Here is a 14,728-nt window from a genome sequence, read left to right on the forward strand (position 1 = left end):
TCATCAAGTGAAAAAAAAACAACACTGTTTTTCAAAATATACCAGTTAGTCACCATTATAGCAAATTCACTAATATCAAGGGCAGAGAATGTTACTGTCTAATATGGAGATAATGTTTGTCTTTCCCAGTACACTTTCTTAAGCTCAATTCCACCGCATCTCCCATGAGCACAGCAGCACTCACTGAGTTTGGGCAGACTCTGTGTGGACCTTGTCATTTTTCCCGTTGATGGACTCTACAAAAACCACAAGTGCCTGTGCTTCTCATAGACCGAATTCAGACCTGTCAGGAAGTCTGCAGTTTTTTTCCAAAGCAACAGAACCTATCAAAGTGCAGATAAGAGGGATGTAACACTAAATTCTGAGTAATTTCCCATGAGCTTCTTTTTAGAAGATGGTTTCACTTGAGGTCCACATGGCTCCCATCTATTGGCTGTGTCCTAACAGCACTGAAGGATCAAGAACCGTATGCAAAACCTGGCAGTTACAGTTTCTTTTTCTACCACATTTAGAAACAAGCATTAGATCACACAGAAAATGGAATAAAAAATAAGAAAAAACTATTCCTAAAATAGCAAAAGCTAGAAAAAGGGCTGCAAAATTAATATTCCATCCTAAAGTCTTCATCTTGTGTTAGAAGACTACCCATATTGGATCTACAAGTGGCATTAAGCCTAATAAACCTGAACCATGACATGCTATAATTCCATTTGGCCAAAAGCAGCCAGGCTATCCAAGTTGAGGTCCACCCTACTGCCTCAGGAAGGCAGCACGTTTTACCCCTGCACTGAGCACTGTGAGACCAGGACAGCTTTTGTCCACCCTGGAGGATGAAGCCAAGGTAGCCCTGAGGCTCCTCACCCCTTGGCTGCCCTATAGGCAGTGCCAGTGCTTGTGCTGCTCACACATCCCATCCTCCACTCTTTGCACGGGGAGACTAGCTCCTCTCCTCAACAGAAGAGCCTCGACCACTGTCAGACACCTTGGAGCAAGGAGGGAGCTGTCACAACTCTGCTCATGCAAGAGCCCTTTCCAACCCATCATATTTTGAATCTGGTTTTGAAGTCCACTGGGAGTATTTGTTGTGTCATGACAAGTTTGAGCCCAGTCTGTTTAGCTGGGGGAGCCCTGACCTCAGCCCCACATTCACAGGCAGAAAAGGCAGATAACAGGTAAGCTCAGCTGGAGCAGGAGCAGAGCTCTGCTTAGCCTGCTCTTGGTTTGAAAGCTGTGTATGATCAAACCTGTCCTCTCCCAGGGGCAGCAGGGACTCTCAGGAAAGGGCTGTGGATAAGAGATGGGCCCTGCAGGGCTAGACCATAGATCCAGATAGCATGGTTGTCATCTTCTGCCATCACCAGGAGTGCATGCAAGAAGGAGTGGAGCACACAGAGTTCCTGCTCCAGGACAGCCTCCCAGCCCCCAGAAATCTGCCACTCACACTTGTCCTTAGCTGGAGGCAGTGTCCCTTTATTTCAAGGGATTTCACTTCCACTAGCATATCTAACCACCACTTGAGCAATGCAATTGCTACTGACCCTGCAGCAAGGGGCTCCACAGTGTCACTACTTAACTCACGGAGAACCATCTCCTTGGCCTGCCTTCAGACTCCAGCCTGCTCATCTGTACTGGGAGTGACGGGCAGCATCTGGCCCTGCTTGCTTCTCCCATGAAAGTAAAAGAGAAACCCAGAAAGGCCACAACCTGAGTGTATGGAGTAGCCTGCATGTCAGTTGAAGAGTGCCAAGGGAATACGAGTCCAAAAGCAGTATCTGGGTTGCTGTTCATGTTGACCTCCTCTGACTGTCTGTCCAGGTCCCCGTGCTGCTCCTCTCTACTGACTGAGGGAAAATACAGAGCTGTTGTACACAAGCCTTTCTCTCTCAATGGGAAAATAATGCATAGGGAAAATAATGCATGTATCATAGACCACCACTGAGGGACAGGGCAGCACAATTTTCTTCTGCAGGGTCAGGGCCACTGGCTCCTGTTTGCAGGAACATCTGAAGGGCTGCATGCTTCGGTTAGAAACAAGCAGAAATTTCAACATCTTAATAGAAAATGGCCTAACGGCTCTTCTCAGCTGGAACAGCACACAAGAAAAAATGAAGAGCAAATGATAATGTGTGGTTGATAGAAAAAGGTCCTGAAAGGTGATCAAACTCCTCTACTTTGCAGGGTGTCCAGACACAATTATCAAAGCTCTGTACCAAGCACTGCTGCTGAGACTGAGCTAGGGAGCTAAGCCACCAAACAGCCCAGTTGCCCAGTTAGTTACCTTGGCCCTGCAGTCACTTTTTGTCAAAGTCAAGAAGGTTTAACTCAACATGACAAAAAACCCTTCTTATGTCAAAGAACATCTATCCTGACCTGGAGGGATGGTAGGAAGGAGAAAGATATTTTTAAATTAAGGAAAAAAAAACACACAAAAAACAACAAACCACCTCATATACACAAAGGAAAATACCTTCTGAGTGAATTGAGCAGTTCCTAAGAGACATCTTGGAGCAGCAAGGGAACTGGGTAATCTTTAATAAGGGAATTCTTCAGAGACTGGAGCTTTGCTTTGGTTGCCAGCTGCCTCCTGGGGAGAGAAAACACTACGGAAATGAAATATGACCTTGCACAGTTGAGGCAGAGTATTTCCAGTCCTTTCCTTGCATGTGTGAGTAACCCTTCGTTGTGTAATGAGCCCAAATGAACCTGAATGTCAGTGCTTTGTCACAGGTGACATTGCCACAGTCCTTTACTTGACACACAGAACTGGATGCTCTAATAGAACTACTTATTTTTTTCCCAAGACCTGAAGGATGTAACCACCCTATAGCATTTGCTCAGGGCATCAGAAATTCTTGCAAGTCTGAGTTTTGAAGTGAGCCTCTGCTCTTTCTCCCCACTCACCCACAATGTGTCCTCCCAGAGCAAGCAAACAGAGGAGAAGGCTGTCACCTCGGGCAGCCACGGCTGTGCCACAGAGCTAATCCTGGCACTGCCAGCCTCCTATCAGGGTGGCAGAGGAACCCCAGTACCCAGCTCTGGCAAGGACAGGAACCCCCAACAACACACTTGGTTGCAGTAATTTTCAGCAATCTGGTTTTTTGTGTTGTTTTTTTTTTTTTCCTAATCATCTTGGCTACAATAATTAAAGGGGAAAAGCATTCCCCAAATAAGAATATCAACATCTGAGCTCACTCACTTTCACCTACACCCCAAGACCCTCCTATGAGCACTGTGCTGGTCTGTTATTTTGCTAAACCAACAGCTGCTTGTAGGATAATTACAGCCTTCCCTGGACTGCTGCTTTTTCTGTTGTTGCTGTTGTTTTGGTTGGGTTTTTTTGTTTTAATTTCAATTTCCACAAACGGTGGGAAGCCCCTTGCTTCCACCATGGTTGGTTCATTCCCAGCCACAGATTTTTCCCCTGGTGCAGGAAGGGCTGGATAACACTTGGGTGTAATTCCTGCCCCAGTCACATGTAATTTGGTTCAGAGTGAGTAAACGTGCCTGTAATTTCACCTTCGCTGCCGGTGCAGCCAGGATGGCGGCTCCATGATACCGTTACCTGTTTGTCTCCTGGAGGTACAAGTACTGCTGGCAAGCCCCTGCCCTCGCTATTTACGTGCAAGGAGCTAATATCACAACATTACAGTGCCCCTTGGTGAAACTGTAATTAGGCAACGGTTTCGTTTTACTGCTGGTGAGCACTCCCTGACAGCACAGCCACTGGGTGCTTTCCAAAATGCTGCAGTTTCAGGCCCCAACCTGAATGCTTCATTTAGAGGAAAACTTTTACGAATCCCTCAAATACCTCTCCAAGGCCCTCGGGGGGTGCTGGGGCAGGGGGATGGACTGGGCAAGGTTGGCAGATGCCAGAGTGAGCTTCTCTGCTCCATCAGCTGAGTGGTGGCAGGACAAGGCACTCAGGGTATGGGGTGATGCTCATGGGCTGAGACGGGCAGGGGTGCCATGTCCCAGCAGCAGAGGTCCATCCAAGCAGCCTGATGGACCCAGGAGCTGTTGGCACAGAGGCTCCGTATCCAGCAGAGCCGGTGCTGATGGGTAAAGGCTGCCGGAAAGGAGGAGAGGCTGAACAGCAATGCCCTTTTTGTCAGAGGAACTATTTTAAACCGTCTTCTCTGTGGGTAGCCCTTTTGGCTCCCAAGTCTGTCTGAGGCAGAGGTGTAGAAAATGTTAGAGGGCAGAACATCAGAGCAGCACTCCAAGAGGACAAAGACAGTCTGTCTGTGCCGGAGGGCAGCTTTTCACAGAGCTAAGAGGCACACTCACACTTGCTCATCTGAGACCAATGGTAAAAACATATCCAAGGCTTCTGTAGCTACCTCAGAACTTCAGTTATTTAAGAATTTTTTTTTTTTTTTTCCTTTTTCTTCTTACACCAAACACCCCCCTCTTACTGCACAATGTCCATGCAAGCCATGGAAAGCTGCATGACCCTGGAGGACACCAGTTCACAAGACCCTGATAGAAAATCACTGATTGCTCCAAGCCACAGCTTCTAAGGCTACTCAGATGTTAGTCAGATGAGCAGAGTCTAAGGAGATGAGTTACCAGCATTAAGATGATCACTAAATCTGTTGTCTACAGTGGTAGGGAGGAAGAAAGCCAAGAGCAAGACAGGGACAGACTGCATCCCCTGGGACCATGGATAAGAGACCTGTAGTCTCAGGGGTTGCTTAGTCTTGGTGAAGCAATTCTGCCTCCTTACCAGGGCTCATGTCACCAGCTGGGCACCAAACAGCCCCTAGCCAGGGCTGGAGGTCTCTCCTGGCTGGAAACTAGGGCTGAGAAGTTGGAGGCAGGGTAGACTTGAAAGCAGAGGGTTCTAACATCACGAGGAAGCCCAGTCTCCCTCTCCCAGGGGATGCCCATGCCTGTGGGACATTTGCTCCCCCTTGGCGCAGTATGGAGGGACACAGGGCATGGGACCTCCACAAGTGTTGTAGCCCAGCTTCAGCCTCAGCTGACCTCATGGCAAGCTAATTCCCAGATTTTGAAATCCTGATAGATTGAGTTTCCCTTGAGCTTTCACTGGTAGCAGTGACTTACTTTTCTGGCATATGGGCAACGTGCCTGACTGTCCTGACAAAATATGTCCATGCCTTCCCATCTTCAGCAGAGACCAAAGGCATTTTCAGCGTAAGGCAGAGCTGCAGCAACTTCTGCCTAAACTAACATTTCATTTCCTTGCTACAGCTCACTTCTATTGTCATCACTTTCATGCCTCTAATTAACTTGCATCTGTTTCGTGTTTGAAGTTTATAACACTTGCCCACTTTGGCTACAGTAGTTTATAACCCAACGCTAAACATATGTTTATGTTTACTGCACACTAGCTCTGAATCCTTTGCTTTAGCATTGTATCAGCTCATTATGCCATTAATGGAGAGCTTCTGAGACAGGGCTGAAGCCTTCAGTGGCAATAAATCGGGGAATCGTTTGGAGATGATTGAAAAGAGGTGGCCAGTGAGGACATGCCTGGCCTGACATCCAGAGGTGTTGAGCACTTGCCACCCACCCTGTAACCACTGGAACTTTTAGCACCTCCAAACATGAAACCACAACAGCTTTCAGCAAAACTGTCATGTGAATCTCAAAGAAGAGACTTAAATCCTGTGCCATCTTGGCTCCAGAGGCCCTCCTCATCCTACCTACCTTTAAACTAAGTGTCCATTGACTTTGCATTAAGGCTAATGAGATCATCAAAAGGGTCACAGATGGCTGGGAGGGAGGGGGTGTTGTGCATTGTACCATATTACATATATAACGTATAGCATATTGCTAGGTAATGCTTAACACCTGCTCTAGCTGCAAGGTAACTGGCTGGTGTACTGGCACCAGCTGAGGTGAATATTAAAGTCCATTTGGCCATTCAGATCAGTTTTACTTTCATTAGCATCAGTGGAGCTACTTCTCATTTCTATCAGACATGACAAACCACACCAGCATCTGGGTGAAGTAAGAACACTGCCTCCCATAGCCTAAGCCATTAAGGTGATGCCTAGATAAATGTGTTTATTTTTCATACAGATAACAGGATGCTCCTTAGAGCTAATAAGTATTTACTTTCTCTTGCATTACTATTATCTTCTTCATTGAGAACTGTAATTAGCATCATTGATCGTTTGTGTAGTTTGCCTTCCAATTTTAGGGTTTTTGTTTTTGTTATTTGTTTTTTTGTTTTGTTTTGTTTTTGTGTGTTTGTGCTATGGTTGACTGAAACTGCAATGTGCATTATGTCCATACAGGAAAAGTTATGTTTGACTTCTGCCTTTGCACTGTTTGGACTGATCTACCCAGGAGCTGTGCATAAGCTAATCCTGTGACACACCGCAACACTTTACAGTGTGCATCCAGTTTGTAAGGGACAACCATACATTTTCCATCCAAGCAAAGTACCCTCCCTTCTAATATTCTCACCAAACACTTGAATTAGCTGCTCCCACTTCTCTTGTTGGTTTCTTGATGGGGATAGACAGCCAAATCCTGAGGTTCTTGCTGGGCAAGTTTCTATCAAACAAAAGGGCAGGTGGCATGTAGCTCCTGTCTGGGGACCCAGAGATAGGAGGACTTTCCCCTCACTCTTCCTCTGCACAGGCACTACTCTCAAGAGGTGGTTTTACACAGGACATTTTCTGCAAGCATGTGATCTCTTGCTGACAATTAAAAATGTCACAACAGTCTGCTTGTTATTGACTACGTACACAAGGATTAAATAAAACCACAGCCATGACGCATAAGGAAATGCCCACTCGTCGAGCCTGAGATGTGGAGATCAGTGCTGTATTGCTGAAGTCAATGTCACAAAGCAGCTTTGCAGCAATAGATATCTGACCAAGCATCTCCAGGACTGTCCTTCCTGTTTGGGAGAAAGCATCAGTTTACATCCATCTGCAGCCATCCATTTTTTTCAGATAGCAAGAGCTACACAAATAATAGATTTACAATAATAAAATATGTACAGCAAATTGACCTGGAAACTAAAAACCTATCTACAGCTTTTATTTTTTTTTTCTGGCTTCCATACACTCACAAAAGCGTGAGCACACACTGAGAGAGGCACACTATGAAGAACCCTTGCTTTCCAAGCAGTCTTGAAGGAAAAAGCCATTCCCAGCACGAGAGCCACTAGAGAAGGACCTCAGCACCCTTGGAAGTGTGGCTGCAAAGGACATCAGATCCTCCAGCATCCCCCTGCAGGAAGGGTCATCCCTAACACCAGGGCAGGCCAGCCACGGAATCACCCAGCCAAGGACAAACCAACCCAAAGCAACAAAGCTTTGCTTCCCCTCTGTATCTTCCCAGGTGTGCATTACACCTGAGCTGCTTTTCAGTAAGAAGCAAGCTGGAAGAGAGTCATCTCAGCTTTTGCCATGTCGGCCTGCATTACTTCCTAACCTATTAGAAATCTCCAACAGGGAAAGAGTCCTTATTTCTTTTGTTTTCTATCAACTCCTTGGACAGGAAATGCCCAGACTCTCCCGTAATTTGGCAGAAATTCAATTCACCTAGTCTCAGACCTTCAGAGCAGAGAAGAATCCATTAAGCTCATTTCCATTTGTCCTAGCAATGAATCGGTATATGGAGACATGAAGAAAATAATATTTAAGTACCTTTTCCATTATCTAGTTCTCACTTGCTGCCATTTCTCATTCGCCTAGCCTGGCTTCTTTATTCTCCTTGCATCCAGCCCATAGCAATTATCTCAATATCTAGGAAAAAGCATTAGGTTTTAAGATCTCAGGCTCCATTTTGACAAAGGCTTTGCAACCCAGAGACACTAAGTGGAGAGGGTTAAACCTCCATCTGTTTGCCTTGAGGGGGCAAAGCAAAGAAATCAGAGAAGGGTCTCAAAAGATGCTCATGTGATAACACTGCACACTCACTAGGCAGGAAAGTCTCAGGTAAGATACAACTGCTTGGGAGTCATCCCAGTCACAAACTGGAACAGGTTCTTAAAAATTCACTTTATGCACAGCAGGCTGGAAAGATTCCTTCAGATCCCTTCCTCTAGAGTGCCTGATTGCCTCTCTAGACCCATGTCATCTTCAGCTACAGTTCTTCAGACAGGAGTGAGGAGGTGGGCTGAAACACCACTGCAGCATCACTCAGAGGGAGCAGAGAGATCCTGAGAAGGAGTAATCCCATCCCTTGGTAAGGGTGAGCATCCCATAGCACAGCCAGGGCAGGAGGGATGGTGGGACCACCACCTGCTCTCCTGCAGCACCCCAAATCTGGGACAGTGCCCTGTCCCCAAGGAGTGGGTGTGCAGGAGCCACCATAGTCTGGCCCCCACACTGGGCAGTGGCACTGACCTTCCAGGGACAGAGCTGAGCACAGCCGTGACTCATCAGCCTCCACTCCCCACCACTGGCTGGTGACTAATTGTATTTACTCCCATTCTTCATGTTTTGGGGAGAACAAACATAAACAGGCTTAGCAGTAATTGTTGCTATGTCTCTACTGTTTCCTCCTTTGGTTAAGTAGGGTTTTTTCCCCATACACACAGTTTTAGAGCAGCATTTTAAGCTTTTTTTCTCTTTTAGTATTTTTTTTTTTTTTAAGAAACAGTGTGAAGGTTTCTCAGCTAGTGGGAAAAGAAGGAAGGAAACTCCAAGGAGTCACTTCTGATTTGGTGCAGACTTTGCTTCAGTAACCTGTCTATAGAAGTAGGGCTGGTCTGCTCTGGGCAGCAAACATTGCCACAACACGAAGCAGATTGCTTCCCAGTGCCCTGGAGAAGTCCCTGTCAACTCTGGAAAGATCAGCTGTGAGTACTGCATCTGATGGTCCAGAAAAAACAGCATCCTTGGAAACAGGTCTTCTGGCAGCAACGTTAAGCTTCCCAAAGGCTAGTTTGGAGAAATAGCTGCTTCCCAGTCATTGACTGGTAAGTGTTCACATGTGTTCATACACACATAGCTATAGTCCCTTGCACGTGCTTCTGCATATGCAGGTATTATTTCACTTAGATGTATTTAGTGGAAATCTGCAGCTCTTGTCTGAAAGGGGCCTGAAAAGTCCTTGAGAGGTAAAGTCTCCTCCCTACCTGGAGAATGTATAGATTGGCCAAACAAGGAGAAGAGCAAGGGATAAATCTACAGTCTCCTGGACAGGGCACTCAAATTAACACAGGTTCTGCTGAATGAGTTAGTAGAATTATAAAATCCTAGAATGGTAACTATATTAAAACATCACACAATTATAAAATAAATTGTGTAGTATCTATTTACAAATAAATTATGTAATTCCAGCCTCACCCAGAAAAATCAGATTATATTATTTATAAATTTTATAAACATATCTTTTTATGTATTTTAGAATATCTATAACATAAAGCTCAGCAAGCAGGACCCTTTCCTGAGAGAGGACCTTTGCTCAAGCTTTCAAGTACACAAAACCCAGAAGACTGTTTAGTGACAGTGCCCTGGCAAGGCAACCTGACCCAGCCTGGCCTCAGGCACAAGTTGCCACCCAAACTTGTCATTCCAGGTTTAAGCTCAACTCTGTCCTCTGCCTGCAAGCTGGCCGGCTTAGAGAGCTGAAATCTTGCTTCAAGTCCCGGCAGCGGGCACCCAAGGGCTCCATGCCCCCGCAGCCAGCCCCGCGCTGGCTTTGCCCCTCTCTGGGAGAAGGGAGCTCTGGGGGGCGATGCCGCCGCAGCCTGCGAAGCACCAGACACCGCAGGGCCCTGACTCACTGCCCTGCAGGTGCTGCACACAGAGCAGAGCACCAGCAAAGAGCTGGAACTGAGCTGCACTCTCTGCGCTCCCCAGCGCCTGCTGCAGCCGTCTCACCCGACCCTCGCCCAGTGCAGCCATTTGCAGGCTGTGACCTAAGCTGGTCCTGCAACCCCACACAGGCATCGAAGGCTGGAAGCCACATTTCAGTGCTGGGATGGGTTCCTTTATTGCTTTCCCTGTTAATTTTGTATATCAACCCTATATGATAGTCTTGACAACGCTATCGCTCTTTACACATCACACCAGAGGGGGATTGCTTACCACTACACCTACAATTGTGACTATTTTCAGGGAAGAAATGAGACTTTGCATGCTCTGATCTTCCTTTTGTGCCAAATCCACCAACTTGCACTCAAGCAAAAGCTCCCGATGGCTTTCTCTGGAAGGACTCCACCACCCTGTTCTGAAACCTAGTGTTTCATGGCAATTACTCTTCAATTACTGCTATTCAACCACGGCAGCTTTTTAGAAAGCTGTTGGGAAAAAATCCCAAAAATGAAGAAAAAAATTAGTTTAGTATCTGTCAGTCCAGATGGGCAACTTTTACTCAAAGGAGGAGAATGGCTGGTTGTGGAGGAAATCAGTGGAATAGGATAAAGACTGCAAACTATGCCTGTGTATTATATTTCTGATGAATTTTCATTGAATCATAGAGGTAGCAGATACCTGTAATCATGCTGTTGGTGGAGGTTTCTGTAAAACAGTGCTGGGACAAATATCCTCTGAAGGCATTCCAAGCTGTGATTAAGCAGACACCAGGCAACCTGTCCTGCAGCAGCCTCTTCTCCAGAGCAGAAACTCCAGAATCCGAATACTGGCAACTACTTACCAATTTGTAAACTATTTGCAAGTAAATAATTCTATGATTCTATTAATTCCCAGAGGATTTCATTGCTCATTACAAATTTGCAAATTGTCCTTGAACGTTCAAATATGAATATGTAGATAGGGTGCAGTATCCAAAGGGATCCACTATTTCAATAAGAGATTAGTGGTGTCCAATGGGCACCCACCCACCTGGTAATATAGTTGGACTGTTAACATCAAGCTGATAGATTGCCATTTAAAAACAGGAAATGTCACTGAATATACATATTAAATTCATACATTAATATGTATTGAAGATTACTGGGCCATTACAAGCTGCTTGCTAAGATGCTGATAGGAGAGAGCTGAACACCTCCCTCCCTGTGTGTGAGGAGACACTAAGTACAAAGAGCTCCTGAAGGCCTTGGGGCAGTGGGTGCACTGGCTCCAGCACACACACAGCCCCAAGGTGGAGCAGACTATTTTTCTGATACATTGTACATAATACTCCACCCAAGCCTCCCTGTGTAAATAAAAAATAAAGTCAAATTATACCAGTAAAGAGTGGATTGCACTGGTCACCGGGAGTGCTTGTGTATGTTCAGCCATAATCTATGATAAGGTGCTTGCCATAAAATGCCTCCTAGAGGCAGGTCTCCTGGAAGCTGCAAGATGCCAGCAGAACCACCAAGATTTCACTTCACCTGGTGGAGACAGCAAGGAAGGGACTGAGGAACAGGTCCAAGTCACTCAGGTTCACAGAAGTCCCCTGGGCTGAGGGGGTTCCATCTCTCTTGCAGGAGAAATGCAGCAGCATCGATTGCCACCAACAGATATGAGGGGACGAAGTTCGGTTCAAGAGGTAAAGGGTGACAACCTTTCTACAGACAAAACTGTCGTCCCACGGTCAGTAAAGCATAGCAGTAATCTAGGCACAGATAACAGCATTTAATGAAGACAGAGATTACAGAACCCCCCAGCAAATCCATCCTGCAGAAAGAGCTGCCGTAAAGCAGTTTTAAAGCTCACCTATAAACACAATGAGAAATGTGATGCTTTGGTACAGGATGTCTTTAAGAACAAAAATTTATGTGAAGTTTCATTGCCATTATGATACACTTAAAAAAAGTCTGAGCAGGCCCCAAATTTGATGCATTTCCTACAAACAGAAGAACTTACTTCTGTCATCCATTGATGCAGAAATAAGTATTGTCGACTTCTGATACAAAAGCCACATGAAAACTCACTTCCAAGAGAGTTGTTTTTATACTTTTTATTTATGAAGAGGAAGTCCCTGGTGTTTGGACCCATCCCATTCTGAGGTGAGGCTGCTCATGGGTCACTCACCCATCTGGGAAGCCAGCGAGGGGGGAAAGACACTCCCAGCTGCCCTCCCAACGTTGAGCAGGCGGGTGGAATTGGGTTTAAAGAAATACTGTATTGGTTGTCCCTTACAGTCCCCCTAGGGAAAAAAAAAATCATATAAGGGAAAGGTTATTGCAGACTGATAACAGCTAGGGAGGCTGGGTACGGTACCTGTTGCCAGGGAGAGTTTGCTTCAGTGCGGGCAGGGCCCCCCGCGCCTCTGCTCCTGCGGGGAGAGGTCGGGGAAAGGCATCCAGGGGAGGGAGGGAGCTGGAGAGGAGCACTGCTACTAGATGAGGAGCTGAGGAGAGATTGCAGCCAGCCAGGCCGGGGGCCCAGGTGATCAGGGAGTGAGATTTGAGGAGGGGGTTTTGTGGGAAAAAACATCACAGGCGTTCATATAATTAAAACTTTTGTCATCGTGCATGTGCACCAAGGAGGTGAATTGCAGCTGGAAGTGGAGCTTTGAGCGCTTGGTAGCTTTTAAGAGCTGCTCTTCTGCAGGTTTAGCAATCATTTTGTGATTTCTTGTGTGCAAAATAATAAAGGGCCGTAAGCCATGGAAACTTTTTGCAGAAAGAAAGGGAAATGGAAAAGAGCAAACCCGCCAGCAGCAGATTACTGCAAAAGTACCCACACTTCTGAACTTGCTGCTTTATCCTGCTCTTGCTTGAGCCCTGAGCATGCTTGGGAGCAAGCACAGGGCTGGAGAAGTGGAGGATGAAATACATCACCCCACTGGCTGGAAATCAGTCTTATAAAGCCACAGCTTGCAGTGGGCTTACATGCCATTGTGGTGCCCATAGGCACAGGGCAGGGACAGTGTGGATTTACTGGGCAGGCATTGTTTTGGGTTTGGGAAGCAAAACCAGCTATGACTTTAAAACCTTTAAAATGTGTTCCCCCCTGAGCACAGACTAGTCTCGCCATGCAGACAACCAAACCCAGCCCCCCAGCCACACAGCCCCCCTTTCCTTTGCACTGTCAGGGTGCTCCTCCCCAAGTCACCTGCAGGAAGAACTGGCTGCAGCCCAGGGCAAGGCTCCTGCGCCAGGTGAGAGGCTGTCCCTGACAAACACACATCCATGCTGATCGGCACCCTGAATCGTGTCCAGCATGGGCATTTGCTCCCCCACCACCACTCCCAGGTGTGGCAGCTGGGCCACCACTGTGGGGAAAACACCAAACTGGTAACTCTGGTAGTGTGATTGAGTGCTGGCTTCATGACATTAACTATCAAGCCCCCCCCAACCAGGCTTTGACAAAGTAAAGGCCATGTCAGGAGGGACCCCCCTGTGCCTGCTGTGCCCTCCCCAGCAACTGGCCCGCTGTGATCGCAGGTGCCCTAGGAGGAGCTCAGCAAACCCCCACCAGCTCAGTGACAAACACCCCACCTGGGACCACAGTAAATTATGCACATGCTTTAATATTTGCAGGTTAGAGGCCTTTGTTCACTGGGTTAAAATACCAGAAGAATATAAAACACCCCTGCCTCTGGAACCCACTGCACTTCATAAAAATCCTAGGGACCCTACTGGAGCTAAGCCATTGTTGATAGCCATAAAAAATTGGTTAATTAATCTTCCTCCACTGATGAAATAGCTACTTCACAGCCAGAACTAAACAAATTGAGCATTTCAAAGCAACCTGCTTGACACAAGCCCTGATTTGCACACCAATACAAGTATCCCCACTGCCCAGCCTGGGCAGGACCCTGAGCCCTTGCTGTTCATCCCTCCCTGCTGTCACAGCCAAGTGCCAGGAGAAGATTTACTGCACCAATATTTTCCTCCCAAGTGACAGGAAGGGGATTTAGCTCTGCAACCCGCAGGCAGTTAGGATAAAACGATCCTAAAAGGAAGACCAGCCTGGTACAAGGCAGCCTCACTGGCTAACTGCACCAGCACTGGTCCCTGCTGTCTGGAGCACTGTCATAAACAGACACTAGAAGTTCATTACAGTGTGGGTTTTACCTCTTTTGGTTGCCCTCTTTTTAAAAATGGCAATGTGATTAAAATAAAGCAAATTTCTTATCTCACTCTTCTGAACTGTCCTAAGCTGCTCTGAAAGTTTAACGTAATATGTGAAAAAGCAATGAAAGAAGAGGCTCCATTTTTAAAAACAGTCTCAAGTCAGTATTTCTTAAATACAGCTGATAGCCAAGATGAGGAGAATAACACATTTCACTAGCTTTTCCCAACTGCAAGGCTTTTGATATATTATAATAGTGCTAACTAAAAAGAGGTGGGACAGGTCCTGCTTCCAGGCAGAAATATTCAGTGAAAAGTTGCATCTAAATATTGATGTTTCAACCAAACACTATTCGCTTACCATGATGTTCTATATTTGCCCAGAGAATCACATTAGTGAAGAAAAAGCACATTTTTAGGCCCTTTTAGCAACACTGGATGACTTGAAAACAGTGATGAGCAAATACAAAATTTTTCAAAACCATTTGATTTGGGGCTCAGATTTCCTGGTAACTTGCTAGGGTTTGGGTTTTCGAGACAGGTGTTTGGCATTTTTAATCCCTGTTCCCTTTAGGAGACATCAAACTGAGCATTAAACTCCTACAGTTTTGAAAGTTCAAGTCAAGGTGGTTTCTGTTTTGCTTTTCCCCCTGAAGGTCAGCTCAGAATTGAGTCCTTTTGACAAGGTTGGCTGGAGAGCAGAAGGCTCTGTTAATCTGCAGGCACTGCAGCTCCCTCCTGGCTTCCTTCCCTTGCAGTTTGTTTTACTTCAGGAATCACCCCCTGGGATTATAAAGGCTGCAGACAGGGGGGGGGTTAGAGGTG

The sequence above is a fragment of the Apus apus genome, chromosome 2, assembly GCF_020740795.1.
Source record: "Apus apus isolate bApuApu2 chromosome 2, bApuApu2.pri.cur, whole genome shotgun sequence".
NCBI lineage: Eukaryota > Metazoa > Chordata > Aves > Apodiformes > Apodidae > Apus > Apus apus.